Source organism: Carassius auratus, linkage group LG28B (genome assembly GCF_003368295.1).
Source record: "Carassius auratus strain Wakin linkage group LG28B, ASM336829v1, whole genome shotgun sequence".
NCBI classification, from domain to species: Eukaryota; Metazoa; Chordata; class Actinopteri; order Cypriniformes; family Cyprinidae; genus Carassius; species Carassius auratus.
In genome coordinates, this window is record NC_039293.1 from 3184764 (window position 1) to 3194337 (window position 9574).

A 9574-nucleotide genomic window follows, 5' to 3' on the forward strand; every position below is an offset into this window, starting at 1 on the left:
AATGTAAGACATTAAACAAGTGCATTGGTAAGAACATTTGAGCCCTTTGCAAATGCATGTGAAATGTGTTCAACATAGAGTAGACGATGGTTAAAAAAATTATGTAAAATCATGCTTTGTGTATCATTACCCAACATTTGTTGACTTCAAATAAGAAAATGTTGACTTTGACATGTAGTAACTGGCTTTTAACCTACTTTTAGTCCTAGTTAATTTTCACCAGATCAGTTAATCAGTCCCACATATCATGTTTTCCTTTGAAAACTCAGCGCTGTGGTAATGCCATATTATTGTGTTCAATGAAGACAAGAAAAAGCCCTCCACAGAATGACTGAAAGATTGAAGTCCTGTGAAAAGCAAACGCTAAACTCACTTCGAAGAGGCTCATGTGAAGTTGTCTGAGGTCCAGTAGGTGCAGGTTCCCCAGGAGAGGCAGTGGTTTGGGTCCTGGAGGATCTTCTGGAGAGCTGGAGCTCATTGAGAAGAGATAAACAACCAAAACCAACAGCACAGCAGCGAGTAAAGCTACTGTGGTGGAGCTCCTAGGATCCATTCATTTTTACAATTAAATCTTAGTAAAACTGTTTTAATAAATCATTTAATGATGATGTCATTTTCACCTTAAATATCCTCTGTATCACTTTATATAGAGTTTAATAGTATTTTTACAGGCACCAACCCTGAAATACGTAATGATGTTACAACACAATCAATTTATTTATACCTGAGTAACAACACTGAAAATACTAGTAGTCATTGGATTGAAAAAAGTAAAGAGCTAGAGAGCTTTGTGTTTTGTGATTGCATGTTACACAAATTGTGTTCTTTAAAAGTAAAATGAAAGTAAATGATATATAAAATATAATTTGGTAACCTTAAGGTCACAGGTTTGAGTCTCGGTGCTGGCAGGAGTTGAAGGTGGAGGCAGTGAATAAACAGCGCTCTCTTTCACTCTCAATACTCATGACTGAAGTGCCCTTGAGCAAGGCACTGAACACCTACTTGCTCCCTGGCGCTGGATCTATAGCTGCCCACTGCTCCGTGTGTGTGTTCACGGTGTGTGTGTGTGTGTTCACTGATCCGGGTGTGTGTTCACTTCTCACTGCTGTGTGTGTGCATTGCTCTGGGTGTGTGTTCACGGTGTGTGTGTGTTCACTGCTCCGGGTGTGTGTTCACTTCTCACTGCTGTGTGTGTTCACGGTGTGTGTGTGTGTGTTCACTTCTCACTGCTGTGTGTGTTCACGGTGTGTGTGTGTTCACTGCTTCTGGTGTGTGTTCACGGTGTGTGTGTGTTCACTGCTCCGGGTGTGTGTTCACTTCTCACTGCTGTGTGTGTTCACGGTGTGTGTGTGTGTTCACTTCTCACTGCTGTGTGTGTTAACGGTGTGTGTGTGTTCACTGCTTCTGGTGTGTGTTCACGGTGTGTGTGTTCACTGCTTCAGGTGTGTGTTCACTTCTCACTGCTGTGTGTGTTCACTGCTCTGGGTGTGTGTTTACGGTGTGTGTGTGTTCACTGCTCCGGGTGTGTGTTCACTTCTCACTGTTGTGTGTGTTCACGGTGTGTGTGTGTGTTCACTTCTCACTGCTGTGTGTGTTCACGGTGTGTGTGTGTGTTCACTGCTTCTGGTGTGTGTTCACGGTGTGTGTGTTCACTGATCCGGGTGTGTGTTCACTTCTCACTGCTGTGTGTGTTCACTGCTCTGGGTGTGTGTTTACGGTGTGTGTGTGTTTACTGCTCCGGGTGTGTGTTCACTTCTCACTGCTGTGTGTGTTCACGGTGTGTGTGTGTGTTCACTGCTTCTGGCGTGTGTTCACGGTGTGTGTGTGTTCACTGCTTCGGTTGTGTGTTCACGATGTGTGTGTGTTCATGGTGTGTATGTGTTCACTGCTTTGGGTGTATGTTCATGGTGTGTGTGTGTGTGTTCACTGCTCCGGGTGTGTGTTCACTGCTCTGGGTGTGTGTTCACGGTGTGTGTGTGTTCACTGCTCTGGGTGTGTGTTCACTTCTCACTGCTGTGTGTGTTCACCGCTCCGGGTGTGTGTTCACGATGTGTGTGTGCTCACTGCTCCGGGTGTGTGTTCACGGTGTGTGTGTTCACTGCTCTGGGTGTGTGTTCACTTCTCACTGCTGTGTGTGTTCACCGCTCCGGGTGTGTGTTCACGGTCTGTGTGTGTGCTCACTGCTCCGGGTGTGTGTTCACGGTGTGTGTGTTCACTGCTCCGGGTGTGTGTTCACGGTCTGTGTGTGTTCACTGCTCTGGATGTGTGTTCACGGTGTGTGTGTTCACTGCTCCGGGTGTGTGTTCACGGTCTGTGTGTGTTCACTGCTCTGGATGTGTGTTCACGGTGTGTGTGTTCACTGCTCCGGGTGTGTGTTCACGGTGTGTATGTGTTCACTGCTCCGGGTGTGTGTTTGTTCACTGCTCCGGGTGTGTGTTCACGGTGTATGCGTTTCCTTTACCTTTACCCTGTATTTACTTTTTTTTTGACTTTTTGTGAAAATGGAGGCTTTTGAGGGCGGTTCTAGAAAGGGGGGGGGGGGGCGGATTTGGCAACACTGGTCTCAGGCGCCTGCTGCTGAGTTCAAACAGTTCGGACATTACATGATTCAGAGGTAAAAAAAAGATATAAATACTGTTCAGTTTCTTGCATAGACCATTTGTTTTGTGTCTTTACACAAAGTATCGTCATAAGCCGCAGGGTTTAATTTGGGTTTTTTCTGTGCTTGTATTTTTAGCCTTTTGTTTTTGCTTTATGGTTCATTTTCATAGTTTATTAACTATTATAACTCATGAATAAATGATTCACATATGTTCACACTTCATTAAGGTTAACTTTCACAGGTTATTAAATGTTTATAACTTATTAATAAATTATTTACATTAAGGTTCACAGGTAACTACTTTTGGAATTAAAACTTTTATAATTGATATCACATCAAGCTATGATTGAGCTTTTATGATTTCTTCCACCCCAAAACAAAGTTTGATCATTTAATCTTGATAAACAAAATATACCAGGATAGAACTTTTGCCACATATTATGGATAAGGTACAGAGTAGATTCTGGTAAGAAACATTGTACAAAAAGTGGCATGAGTCATGAGATATAAATTAGAGAACTATAAATACAACACCCTTCACTATAAAAAGTCAAAAAATTTCTGCATCATGAAATAAATCAGGAATCCAGTTTTGAGTGAAATAAGTATTAATAAATATATTTATTAAGCATTTACATGTAAGTTAAAAATGGTTCACTATTTGGCAGGAATTGCATTAAAATCACCCTTTTATTAATGCATTTATAATTGCTTATCAATTATTTATAATGCAATTGAAAATGTGTTATTATTCATTTATGAACACTTTTATAAACACTTTATAAAGGAAACCTTAATGTAAAGAGTTAACAGAATTTCATATATATATGATTTGTTTAATTCAGAATCTGTATTGCATTTGTAACTTTAACAGAGTCTAAACTGCTTGAATTACAACTACTACAACAATGTAAAATATGTAAATGTTGTTTTTACACTTCTAGCCAGGAACTTACAGTTTGTCCAGTGTGAGACCGTAGACCTTTACAAGTAATGATGAGCTTACCAGTTTAGTTGAGCTAAAAGCATCAAGATCACACTTCAGCAGATCGCACTTCAGCTCAGAACACACACACACACACACACACACACACACATTATTAGTGAAATAAAAAGTCAACTTCAACAAAATAACAATTGTAATACATTAAGGTTCAGCGAAAGAAGTACAGGAAGTAGACCTTCAGAAGTGTTGCACTAGATGAGCCAGACAGTTTAGCTGAGCTGAATGCTGAATGCAACAAGATCATACTTCAACTGTTATTTTTCAGAGCGCACACATACACACACACATTAGTAGCTATATAAAAAAGTAACTTCATCCTTCTAATCTCTTGGTTTGAAGCGTTGTCGTAATCTGACTGAAAACAAGGATTGTTCTTCATTTCTCATCGTTATTCGTGATCTCCTGAAAAAATAACAAAAAAGGAAACTGCCAAAGGCAACAGCATTTTCAGGTAAGTTTGGGAGTAAGGGACAAAGTCAAGGTCACTGGGCAAATTTATGAACATATTCATAATGAAGTTGTACTAGAGCTGCTCGATTATGGCAAAAATCATAATCACGATTATTTTGGTCAATACTGTAATCACGATTATTTAAAACGATCATGAGGGGGCCATATGACCAAAACTTTATATGAGTGATTTATTTAAAGGTAGTGATACATATTAAATATGAATTTCCTGGTTTGCTACAATCATTATATCTGCACTGTTTAATGGTTTGCACTCTATCTACCTTGTACTGCTTTACTTATCTTTCTTTTTACATGACCTATTTGTATAGTTGTACATTATATTTTATTATCTGTATTTAATGTTCTACTGTTAGTGTTATCTGTATGCACCAAGGGTCTGAGAGTAACACAACTTTAATTCTCTGCATGTATGTACTGTACATGTAGTAGAATTGATTGACAATAAAGCAGACTTGACTTGACTTGCTATGACATCTACATTGTAGAGACCAGCGGAGTTTCAAACAAACAAAAAGTCCTCAAAATTATTGAATATAATTTAACTGTCAGTAATAAAAAAGCAAAGGAACAAACAGAATAGAATAAAAATATATAAATTAAACAAACTGCTTTAATGTTTTTTTTTTTTTTAATGCAAGTCTCAAGCAGTATGATTATTTCATTTATTCACTATACCATTTATTATTAATGTCTCATTTCAGTTTAAGTTTGGCTTTAGTTTTGTATTTATTGCAGTTTATATGAAAGTTTCAAATAGCGTGGTACAGCCTGCAGAAATTAATAATCAAATGTAAAATAAAATAAAGCCCGCTGTCACTTTAAGAGCCGCACGGATCCAAATTACTGTTACACGCGTATTTTCATTCTCAACAATTTACATTCATTTATTACATGACCGACGAATGTACATGAATAATCACTAAGCGCAGCATTTTGACATATTTTTGCATGTATTTGAGCTAAAAGATGACTTCAAATTCCGTGTTCTGTTCAGTCTCTGAGCGCATATCTCTTCCTGAGGACCAGCGCAAGTTCTCTTTCACGCTTTTAAAAACACGAATAAATGTAGTTCGATAATTCAAGCACGTCCCATTTTGCAAATGTCACGTTACACAAGTTTTACTGATTTGAAAGTGGTCTTTTATGGAGGAACAAAAGCGCGCGCAGATTTTCATAATCTTTGGAGGCCAACATCGAAATCGAATAGTTTTTTTTTATTAATAGCATAGCCCTAAGTTGTATCATTCAGTGTTTGTGAATTGCTGTTGTGTTTCTTGTCTTTCAGCATCTGCTCTTCACTATAGATCTAAGATCATCTGAGGGATCTGACTGAATCAAGATGCTGCTGATCATTGAAGCTCTTCTTCTCATTTCAGCTGCTCTAGGAAAGGTAAGATTGTATTCTAGTATGAATATTACAGACATGAATACTGATGATTGATCATTATGATCCCTGATTGATCATTAGGATCACAGAGCTGCTACTGAAGAAGAGATAGTTCCTTTGGATATGGCACTGAATTCAGTTGATGACTACTATGAGGGTTGTAGAGAGAAAATGACAAACCTGGTGAAGACAGAATATCTAGGGAAGGAACTCTGTAACTCAGATAAATTTAAAAAGGCTTGGCTAGAAGCTACGCTGGATGCATCATGTGGTACTCTAAAATGTAAAAACACAATTGCCATTTATGTGTACACTAACACAGATTATAAAATGTATGAAATATTCAATAATGATAGTCGTAAAGGAAAACAAAACTATGAAAACAAGACATACGATTGGTATTCGCTTCAATTTCTGTTAACAGAAGCGATAAGGCTTCTTAAGAAACAACAAAATAGATGCTATTCTACCTATCGTGGTACAAAACTTATTTTTGATAAGGATGTTCTGAACAAAGAGATTCGTTTTGGCTCATTTACATCCTCTTCTCTTGATCGTTACTCAGCATAACGCTTTGGGGCTAAATCTTGTTTTGAAATCTACACTTGTCAAGGTGCTGATGTGAAAATTACTCTAGGCTTCGTCATGAGAAAGAGGTGCTGATTCCTCCGTATGAGAAGTTTAAAGTCACTGCTGTCAAGACAAAAGGTCAGACAGGTGCATGGTGTGAAACTGTGTTCATTTTGAAAAGCTCAGGAATAATAAGTTACCTGAACTGTGCTCTATTCAAGAAACCATCCAAGACCATAACAAAGTACTATGGTTTGCACTGAACAAAGCGCTTTGAATTTATGTGATAAAATCATGTACACCAGTTTAGGGCCAAAAAATATTATAAATATCTCTGGTGTGACACTGCAAAATCCCTTTATTATTGTATCGATTTAAACATCATTTTGTTATGTTGTTAACCTGTCGAAACCACATGTTTCTTGATGTTTTTGGATGCTGCTTGTTTTGTTTTATTGAACTGCAGCATTTGTCTGATTGTAAAGTTAGGTTCACAGTTAAGCTTTTTCAGTTCAGGTTCAACTTTTGTCAACCAAAGAAATATCTCAAAACATCTGATTTTTTTATAATTCTCGGTGGAATACATTTTGTGATTGTATGTTACACAAGTTACGCAAATTGTGTTCTTTAAAAATAAAATTAAAGTAAATTATATATAAAATTAATTTAGTAAAAATAATAATATTCATAAATATTAATATTGTAAGATACACTGATCAGGTATAACATTATGATCACAGACAGGTGAGATGAATAACACGGTTTATCTTTTCATCGTGACACCCGTTAGTGGGTGGGATATATTAGATAAAAGAGATAAAAGCAGATAAAACAGCACACCTCCAGTGGCAAGACTGTGACAACGGCCGTCTTTAAACCTCTCTCACTGTACGACGTACGACCACCGATTAGGAGTCACGATCACAGACATTGCCACGATTGTTTCATGATGCCAATCTTTTGTCTGGGACAGCCGAAAATCGTGCAGTGTGCATCTGGCTTTGTATCGGTCATCTGAGGGTGTCTTTGAGTTTCTTTGCGTTTAACTAAATGAACACACCACTAACTAGGGTGATTAAACACGGTTTAATCTGTCAAATGATGTGCCATAGACCTTGGATCAGGTTAAATCACCTTTTTATTTATATAGCGCTTTAAACAAAATACATTGCGTCAAAGCACTGAACAACATTCATTTGGAAAACAGTGTCTCAATAATGCAAAATGATAGTTAAAGGCAGTTCATCATTGAATTCAGCTATGTCATCTCTGTTCAGTTGAAATAGTGTCTGTGCATTTATTTGCAATCAAGTCAACGATATCGCTGTAGATGAAGTCACCCCAACTAAGCAAGCCAGAGGTGACAGCGGCAAGGAACCGAAACTCCATCGGTGACAGAATGGAGAAAAAAACCTTGGGAGAAACCAGGCTCAGTTGGGGGGCCAGTTCTCCTCTGACCAGACGAAACCAGTAGTTCAATTCCAGGCTGCAGCAAAGTCAGATTGTGCAGAAGAATCATCTGTTTCCTGTGGTCTTGTCCTGGTGCTCCTCTGAGACAAGGTCTCAGGAGTGGTGTTCTTTCAGAAATGGAGAAGACAGAAAGCTGTGGAGGCAGACATTTGCAGCAGTAAGTCAGTGATAGTTTTAGCCTTTTACCAAACATTCCTGCTGTTATAATTTTCACAGCATTTGTTGTTTCTTAAACTTTTTGACTGTCCAAATACCCACTTGATTACTTATTTGACATATTTCCTGTATCTGGCCCAAGTGAGTGTAATAATATTAACTTCCTATTCATCTGGAAGAAGGAGGCGGGAACCGGCGCACAATCAAAATGAAACTTTAATAATCACAAAATAAACACAAAACAGCGAACCAGCCCCTTACGGACGACTGGTGCGCTCAAATAAAAACCAAAACATAAAATAAGGCCCAGGCCTGGTCCTCTCTCATCCTTCACGGTCGTCGCTCCAGTTTTATATCCTTCCATCTCCTACGTGGGACTCGAGACCGGCGGTGGGGCGCAGGTGTCGCTGATTTCCCAATCATTCCGCCGGCCTCACTCCTTGTTCCCACGTCCATCGGCCCCGCACCACTCGCCACAGTGAGCATGAAGACCACAATAATTTTTCATTACCTTATGGGACACACTTATAGTGTTGTAAAGAAAAGTGTTTACAGAGATTTATTTTTCTTGTGTACCATTCTTTTTCATCTTCCTCATCCTTACTCTCGAGCACCTGAAGACCCTCGCAAAAAGACAACCATATTCTCAGATAATTTTGGAGGTAAAGTAAAAGATGGATGCATGTCAGCTTATAGTGGTACAAAAGATAAATATGTGCTTGTGAAGGCATTGTTCACAAGTTAATAACAGAAGATAATTTCTCTTATTAAAAATAATGTTTAAATGAGAGTATCAAGGTTTTTCAGTAAGTGAAATGAAGGATGGAGGCATGAAGCCTAAACAGAACAAGCTGCATGTTTTTTAAGAATATGCACAAGTGCACATCCAGGTGCAAAGACTGTATTGAGGCTTGTATCAAATCCCTGTGATCATGTGACTGATGGAGTTTTAGGCTTCATACATCACAATGAAACGCCTGAAGCGAAGTGACTGATTTGAATCTTTGGAACGGCTTCATTCATTGTAAGGAGATGTGAAATGCTTGGCGTTCCCTCCCTGCTTCATAGTAACATAGTAACACTTTCATGTGTGGACAAAGATTCTCAGAATGAAGACACATCTGATATTGCTGAGTATTGCTTTTGTGTTGAAAATGGAATCAACCAGATATGTGAATCATTTGAAAGTGGCTGCTGTAATTGCAGCTGCCCACTAGATGTCACTGGTAGGATTTGTCTTTGAGGCTTTGAAGCTTTGAATTTTTTATTTGGTACAATCAAGGAAAAGCCTCAAAAGCTTCACAAGACTTCATCTGCCCACCCAAACACAATGCTTTCTGTTATTGGGTCAAATTGAGGTCAGATCATATTCACACCTTAAACAAACCGTACCACAGTTCGTTTGGAACTGAACCAAGACCACCTCTTCATCTGGGTCTCGGTTCGGTTGTTATTTCATAACAAATAACTTTAGTATTATATTTCTATTTTTACCCAAAATGAGATGAGACCTCCGTTTATCTTTGGAACACAGTTTAAGATATTTTAGATTTAGTCCGAGAGCTCTCAGTCCCTCCAAGCTGTGTGTACAGTATACTGTCCATGTCCAGAAAGGTAAGAAAAACATCATCAAAGTAGTCCATGTGACATCAGAGGGTCAGTTAGAATATTTTGTTAGAATAAGCATCGAAAATACATTTTGGTCCAAAAATAGCAAAAACTACGACTTTATTCAGCATTGTCTTCTCTTCTGTGTCTGTTGTGAGAGAGAGTTCAAAACAAAGCAGTCTGTGATATCCGGTTCTTGAACGAATCATTCGATGTAACCGGATCTTTTGGAACCAGTTCACCAAATCGAATTGAATCGTTTTAAACGGTTCGAATCTCTAATACGCATTAATCCACAAAT

The 9574-nt window shown here is 38.5% G+C and overlaps 1 pseudogene; it reads left to right on the top strand.

Annotated features, from left to right (window-relative positions):
* Positions 1-3617: 3617 nt before the first annotated feature.
* Positions 3618-6427, top strand: LOC113067747 (NAD(P)(+)--arginine ADP-ribosyltransferase 2-like; annotated as a pseudogene).
* The last annotated feature ends 3147 nt before the right edge of the window (positions 6428-9574 follow it).